Here is an 8497-nt window from a genome sequence, read left to right as displayed (position 1 = left end):
ATTGGAATTACCTCTAAACCCATATCATATATCATTTCACTTACAATTAAGCCATTCCAAAGGAAAGAAGAGATAGACTTTACATGTACTACTTTTCATCACATAGAAGACTTAAAGGCAACAACTCAGCTATTGCAGGAGTTCCAACATTAAGAAGTGGATAAGACTTATGAATCATACTTGGATTTTTATGAGTGGAGTTATCCTCATATTTCATATACATATCAATCGTAACTTACATCTAAGGCATGCCAAAGAAAAGAAGGGATAGCCTTACATACCTGTTATGGGTTAATCGCATCCCGACTTGCGAAGTTAATCCTTTAACCTATTTAACACAAAAATAATTCTAAGGTTAGTGAACTTTGACTTTCCATCTTGTAATTCTACCACAAATTACCCATAGGAACCAATCCCTTATTCGTTGCCTTCGACTAGTTCATTACTAGTTCCGAAGTTAGTGAAAATCGGGCAGCATCTCTCCTATAACTTGTCCTATCCAAACTTTTGTTTTAACCTCCAAACCTTAGAAGCCATATTAACAATAAAACTAGCATCTATACAACATGGAATTACTACAATATGATGCAATACAAGTTCCCAACGACTTTCCCAAAATCATGATACCAAAATAAGGTTTTTAGTCTTTATTTCGTAAAATCTTTGACCACACATAACGGAGGGTTATATGGATGCAACCAGAAGCCTATACAGTCATTTTTAATTATGTTACATCCCTGCAACACTACAAAACAACGCCCAACACAACAACATAATAACAACGACTCTAGCCAAACATTAACCCATTAAAATCATGTCAAATCAGCCCCTACATGATCTGCAACGTTCTTTAGTCGTAACATGTATATTTTTATGTTTCCAACCCAAATTTATACCTTTATAACATGTCCAAACCCTTACCAAAACATGTAAAAAGAGAATCACACCATACCTTAATGAACGGCTTCCCAAACATACAAAAAATTAGCTTCGAAAGCTCTTTGACGTGGCTGAACTTGATGGGTTGTTTGTTGCGCTATCTTGCTGCCCCAATTAATTAATTCACATTGTTAAACACCTTTATTTAATCGTAGGATACCTTAAATAATTAATTCATGGATTGAAAATGGAGGGCTTACCTTGGAGTAGCTATAGCCATAGCTCTCTTGTTCTTGCTCTCTACATTTTTTTGCAACTTTCTTTCAATTTTGAAGTTAAGAGAATTAAAAAATGACTCCTTAGTCATATTTACATGTATATATATTCTTCCTTGGAGAATTACACGTGGAAGCCCCTAGGGGTGACACGTGGCAGCCCCTAGGGCGCCACTTCATCCATACGGCCACTCATATGCTGCCGCGTGGCAGTGTGGGGTCCACCTCAAGCAGGTGAGTCACCTACTGGGTCCAAGTAGGTGCATCACCTACTTGCTTCCAAGTAGGTTCTACGCCTCCTTCCACCTCTTTCGTGGGTTCGTAATCTCTTCTTACTTTAAGAGCCTATGCATTCCTTGATACTTAAGCTCGACGTGTACTCAAGTAGATTAATTACGTAGGACATCAAAGTTGGTAGCTTATGCAAGTAAGTCGAGTCCTACGACTCATTTCTTGGCCTCCAACTCCTTCCGGACTCTTCCAACCCTACTTCCAATCTTCCTTATTATGGGGTATCTCATTCTCCTTTCCTTAGAGTCATTTGGTAGTGTAGTAGCTAATCTGAGTCACCTGGAAACTTTTAAGAAGTTTAAGAAGGCTTTCCAAAGTACAAAAGTACGGGGCATAACATATCTTCCGTAAGTTTTTCTTCTAGGTTTTTAGGCTTTCCTACTTAGGGGTGTAGTGGCATCATAATTTCGGGTCCTAACAGCTTGGGAAAGAGTATTGGGGATGATAAGGAAGTTGCCTCAATTTATTAGGAGGTTGTTTGGTATTTTCACGCCCCGAGAGGGTACCCTAGACGTAACCGGCACCCGAAGGCCATTTCTGACCTCCGAGAGAACCACCTGGTCCAGTCACACATTCATTCAATCACATTCTCTTAGCGGAAACTAAATTAAAGAAATGCTATTCATATATGGGGGCCGAAGGCCAAACATTTACAATCCAACAAGACAATAAAGTAAGACTCTTCAAAATAATGGTTCGACCTCCCCACACTCCAGTCTATGAGGCCTCTATCAAAGTCTAAGAGGTGCCCATGACAGGTCCATGGCTACCAACAATCAAAATAAAGGAAAGGTCAACAAAACTGTACATGAAGGCTCAACATCCTCCGGAAACTAGAAGGACTCACCAACTAGCTGAGAGTGTATGTGGATCTTCAATGGAGTGTCAGTTGATGATCTCTAGTACCTGTCTCTGCATCATTAAATGATGCAGGCCAAATGGAATCAGTACATAGATTGTACGAGTATGTAAAAGGGCCGAATGCAACGAACATCAAGGAAGAATTAATCAACTCGGAAGCTCAACTCAAGAGGAATAACAACTCAATCAAATATCCTAAGTCTAAACAAGAATATGATTTAGACGGGACCAATCACATACAATTCAATTCAATCTGACTCAGAGTACTATCAAGACCTATTTGGGAGTTTCTCTTAACCGATAAGCATCACTTATGATCCAGTGAAGGTACAACAAAACGACGTTGTTGCCGTGCCCGTTCATACTTTGCCAAGGTATGATCGAATCAAGCACTCATGGATCCAATCCAACCAAGTCATATAATGTCAGGACAAATCTCTCGGGGAAGCATCTTAATTTAACGGTTCAATCCCCCCTATGTTTGGCAACATAGGTATTGGGTTTGAGTATGGACTATACTCTTGCCCAATTCGGTGCTCGATACTCCTCCCAAGACTCAATGCTCATAAAACTCCATCCAATCAACTCAATCAACTCATATCGACAAGTCTCATTATAACCTTGTCCTCTCATCAACTCTATCACAATCACATCTTTCTCAATCGTTCTATTCGATCAATCTCAAGCATATCATTCAAAGAAATTTAAATGCACATATGTAGCATCATTTAGATGTAATCAATCATTTCTTTCATCCATTTGAGAAACCTTTTGAGGCTTATCACAATTTCAAGACTTTAAATTGACATTTCATATTGAGCAACATTTTCAAGAAAATAACATCCTTTATCACAATCTACATAGTTAAGAAGATAGATAAAACATATTTCACAACTCATTTCTTCATCAACTCATACTCATATAAGGGCTCATTTTTGGAACCTCTTAGATCAACAACATTGACACATATAGAATCAAATAAATATGGGACAAAGTTCATACAAGCATAAACCATACCAAGAAACTCTATTTTCATTACATCTAACCTCAAAGCAAGAATAGGGCACATGGGTGGACTCAACCCATGTTTTGGATAGCCTTGCATACCTTAGTGAAGACTTAGAGAAAACCTTGATGTTGGGTCTTCAATGGAGGACTCAAATCTTGAAGCTCTTAGGACAACTCTTTGTTGAGAATGGAGAAGAAGAAGAAAAGAGAGAGAAGCTAGGGCTTTTTGAGAGAGGGTGAGGCTACAAAATGTGTTCCCAAAAGACCAAGGGTAACATATATATAATTTGGGTAAGTTCCCAAATTGCCCCTCCTCAAAAGTTCTGAAAATAGGCTAAAAATGCACCTGGGGCAATAGTGGTGCATCACGCCATTGCAGCGCCAGGCTGAATTCTCCTAAAACCTGCACACCTCGTAGTGGCGCACCGCGCCAGAGACCAAACTACTGAGGCATGTTTCTGGCGCGATAGTGGCGCGTCGCGCCCTTACAGCGCCAAGGCCAAAGTTTCTTAATTCTGGAAAATTGGCCTGAAAAACCCTGCACAACTTTTAGTGGCGCATCGCGCCAGGGACCAAACTACTGAGGCATGTTCCTGGCGCGATAGTGGCGTGTCGCGCCCTTATAGCGCCAAGGCCATTTCCCCCAGCAGTTGCAACCCAGGCCAAAAATGAAATTCCTGCCGTGCTAGTTCATCTTAGGATCGTCATATCTTTTGACTCCGAACTCTAAAATTTACGTTCTTGGTGGCGTTGGAAAGAAGACTCGATGACCTTTAATTTGATAGGTCGTGGGCCACCCAGATTGGTGTCTTTCAAAAGATAGGGTCATTAAAAGTGGACCTTTATACGAACTCATCCTAAACTTAGCCACGACGGATCTTTTGGACTTAGCTCGGCCCTAGGGGTCCTTGGTGACCCCGCATCACCTCTAACACTGCTCAGTCCCTCAGAGACTCATCTTAACTCATAAATATACTTCAAGATACTCGGGTTCGACCCCCCTCCCAAACACAAGAAGGGTCCGAATCTTTGGGAAAATTTTGAGGGGTGTTACATTATCTCCCTGTTGGGATCATTCGTCCTTGAATGAAGAGAAATCAAGAATAGACTCGGGGTGCAATTCGCAATCAAAACTCAGTCATTCAATCAGTCAAATTCTCAATCAATTATCAATCAAGACTCAAGATGCGCAATTGAATTCAAATCAAGGAAATGGACATTACCTTCAACATTCTCATCGGTAGGCACGAATAGATGGGGATATTTAGATTTCATGGCTTCCTCCGCTTCCCATGTGGCTTCCTTAACAAATTGGTTCCTCCATAGGACTTTGACTGAGGTGACTTCTTTGTTCCTCAATTTGCGAATTTGACGATCAAAAATTTGGACCAGAACTTCTTCATAGGATAAGCTATCCTTAATTTCAACGCTATAAATAGGGACTACCAACGAGGGATCGCCCAAGCACTTTTTCAACATCGAAACGTGGAACATAGGATGAATAGAAGCTAGCTCTGAGGGTAACTCCAACTCATAAGCAACACTCCCAATCCGCCTCAAAATTTGGTACGGACCAATATATCGAGGACTAAGTTTCCCTTTCCTTCCAAACCTCATGACACCCTTCATGGGTGATACTTTCAAGTACACCCAATCACCCACCTCAAACTCCAACTCTCTCCTCCTCACATCGATGTAAGATTTTTGGCGGCTTTGGGCTTTCTTTAGCCTATCTTGGATAACTCTCACCTTCTCCATGGCTTGGTGAACAAGGTCAGGCCCAATCAACTCGGCTTCACCAACTTCAAACCACCCAATAGGAGATCTATACCTCCTCCTATAGAAAGCTTCATAAGGAGCCATTTGAATGCTTGCATGATAACTATTATTATATGCAAACTCTATGAGAGGTAAGTGGTCATCCCAACTTCCCTTGAAGTCAAGTACACAGTCTCTCAACATATCTTCCAATGTCTGGATGGTGCGCTCCGCCTGGCCATCTGTTTGAGGATGGAAGGCTGTACTCAAGTCCACCCTCGAACCTAACCCCTTCTGAAAAGATCTCCAAAATTGGGAAGTGAATTGAGCTCCTCTGTCTGAGATAATAGACAAGGGACCCTCATGCAATCGGAAAATCTCCTGTATATACAACTTTGCATAATATTCTGCGGTATCAGTAGTCTTAATCGCCAAGAAGTGAGCTGATTTCATCATTCTATCCACAATCACCCAAATGGAATTATGTTGCTTTCGGGACTTTGGCAAGCCTGTAATAAAGTCCATGTTAATCATCTCCCACTTCCATTCTGGAATTTCTATGTTTTGGGCTAAACCACATGACCTTTGATGCTCAACCTTCACCTGTTGGCAATTCGGGCACTTGGAAACAAATTCCGCAATATCCCTCTTCATCCCACTCCACCAATAAACTTCTCTCAAGTTATGATACATTTTCGTGGAGCCTGGATGAATGGAGTACCTGGAACTATGCATTTCAGCCATAATCCTCTCTCGAACATCATCGACATCCGGCACATATAATCTATTTTGGTACCTCAACACACCATCTCCCCCTTTGGAGAAAACCATTACCTCTTGTTTATGAACAACTCCCTTCAATTGGAGAAGGATGGGATCTTGGTCTTGCTTCTCCTTTACCTCTGCCACAAGTGAGGACGTAGCCCCATCTCGAACATTTACTCCACCTTCATTATTCTCTTCGAGTCAAACTCCCAATCGGGCTAATCTATGTACTTCCTTCGCCAATTCCCTCCTTCCCTCCTCCACATGGATGGTGCTACCCATAGACAACCTGCTAAGAGCATCAGCAACAACATTAGCTTTACCTGGATGGTAGAGGATGCTCATATCATAGTCCTTGAGTAGCTCAAGCCATCTTTTTTGCCTCAGGTTGAGTTTCTTCTAGCTAAAGACGTATTGCAAGTTCTTGTGATCAGTGAATACATCAGCATGCACTCCATACAGGTAGTGGCGCCAGATTTTAAGCGCAAACACCACAGCTGTCAGCTCAAGGTCATGAGTTGGGTAATTCCTCTCATGAACCTTAAGCTGTGTTGAAGCATAGGCTATCACCTTCCCTCTTTGCATCAACACACAACCCAAACCAATTTTGTATGCATCACAATAGATCACAAAGCCCTCCGTACCATCAGGCAAGGTTAGAACAGGGGCAGTGGTTAGCTTAGTCTTCAATTTCTGGAAACTCTCCTCACAAGCCTCGGACCATTGGAACTTAGCCTTCTTTTGAGTCAGCTTAGTCAATGGTGATGATATGGAGAAGAATCCCTCTACGAACCTTCGATAATAGCCAGCCAAACCCAAGAAGCTTCTTATCTCTGTCGGGGATGTGGGTCTGGGCCAACTCTTCACTGCCTCAATTTTCTGAGCATCAACCTGAATACCATCTCCAGATATAATGTGGCCTAGGAAGGCCACTGATGCAAGACAAAATTCACATTTGGAGAACTTTGCATACAATACCTGGTCTCTCAAGGTTTGCAAGACGACTCTAAGATGATGGGCATGCTCCTCCTCATTCTTGGAGTAAACCAGAATATCATCTATGAACACAATCACAAACATATCAAGATATGGCTTGAATACTCGGTTCATGAGATCCATAAAAGCGGCGGGGGTATTAGTCAACCCAAAGGACATGACCAAGAATTCGAAGTGGCCATAACGAGTCCGGAAAGCAGTCTTCGGAATATCGCATTCTCTCACCTTCAACTGGTAGTAACCAGATCTCAAGTCTATCTTTGAGAAGCACGTGGCACCCTGAAGCTAATCAAATAAATCATCTATTCTGGGGAGAGGGTATTTGTTCTTTATGATGACCTTATTCAGCTGCTTGTAGTCAATACACATTCTAAGGGACCCATCTTTTTTTCGAACAAATAGGACCGGAGCTCCCCATGGTGAGACACTCGGCCTAATAAATCCCTTATCTAATAAGTCTTTCAACTGCTCCTTCAACTCTCTCAACTCGGCTGGGGCCATTCTATAAGGAGGAATTGAGATAGGTTGGGTATCAGGAAGAACATTAATCCCGAAGTCGATCTCCCTATCAGGAGGGACTCCAGGCAGATCTTTAGGAAAGACATCTGGAAACTCGTTGACAATTGGAACCGACTCAAGGGATGGAGACTCAATGTTGTCATTTTTCACTAGGACAATTGATAAACACACCCCTTTGAGATTAGCTTCCTGGCCCTAAGGTATGAAATAAACTTACCCTTAGGCGCAATAGGATTACCCTTCCACTCTATGACAGCCTCATTCGGGAATTTGAATGTGACAATCTGAGTTCTAAAATCAATAGAGGCATAACAGACATAGAGCCAGTCCATGCCAAGGATCACGTCAAAATCAACCATGTCCAACTCAACTAGGTCGGCCAAGGTATCCCTATGATAAATGGACACAGTGCAATCTCTATAGACTCTTTCAACTAAGACAGAATCACCGACAGGAGTGGCTACACTAAAAGGCTCAAGAAGACGTTCAGGAATTTTATTGAATTTACTAGCCACATAAGGAGTCTCAAAAGATAAGGTGGCACCCGAATCCATCAATACATAACAATCAAAAGAAGAGACTCAAATCATACCCGTCACGATATTTGGAGAGTTCTCCTGATCTTGGCGACTACCCATGGCATATAGGCAGTTTGTACCTCCACTCGTACCTGAAGTAGTGCCCCTCTGATTACCCCTAGCTGGTGGTGCGGTGGTAGAGGACTGGGCCCTGTTCCCCCATGTTGGACACTCCTTCAGAAAATGGTCTATTTGGCATCATTTATAACAGCCAACCCTTCCCGCTCTGCATTCTCCCAAGTGGAGCCTACCACACTTGCTGCATGGTGGCTTCCCCCTCGTACCTTGAGTTATACTAGCCTGGAATTGAGAACCCTGGGGTCTGAAATTCTGAAGACTCTGCCCCTGCCGATCATACCTGTTCTGTGGCATAGGTGCGCTGGCGGTAGATGAGGCATGATTGGGAGGCCTCTTCTGGAAGAAGGACCTGTTGCCCTTGCTTTGCCTCAGTTCACCCTCAGGGCCCGCTGATTTTGCCTTCTTACTCAGGTGCTCCTCTATGTCTTTTCTTTTCTCATCCTCCACCTATTGAGCATACACCATTAGTCTCAAAATATCCATGTCCGA

The 8497-nt window shown here is 42.4% G+C and overlaps 1 long non-coding RNA gene across 2 annotated transcripts; it reads right to left on the bottom strand.

Annotated features, from left to right (window-relative positions):
- Positions 1-278: 278 nt before the first annotated feature.
- On the bottom strand, positions 279-2314 carry LOC129885053 (uncharacterized). 2 transcript variants are annotated; one of them, XR_008766040.1, is made up of 3 exons: positions 1140-2314; positions 953-1040; positions 279-328 (listed from the first exon to the last, which is right to left on the bottom strand). It is a non-coding gene; the product is annotated as an uncharacterized LOC129885053 (long non-coding RNA). The 2 variants fall into 2 exon arrangements; XR_008766039.1 differs by having other exon boundaries at positions 953-1036.
- Positions 2315-8497: the final 6183 nt, after the last annotated feature.

Source organism: Solanum dulcamara, chromosome 4, assembly GCF_947179165.1.
Source record: "Solanum dulcamara chromosome 4, daSolDulc1.2, whole genome shotgun sequence".
NCBI classification, from domain to species: Eukaryota; Viridiplantae; Streptophyta; class Magnoliopsida; order Solanales; family Solanaceae; genus Solanum; species Solanum dulcamara.
This window is presented reverse-complemented; position numbering and strand designations above follow the sequence as displayed.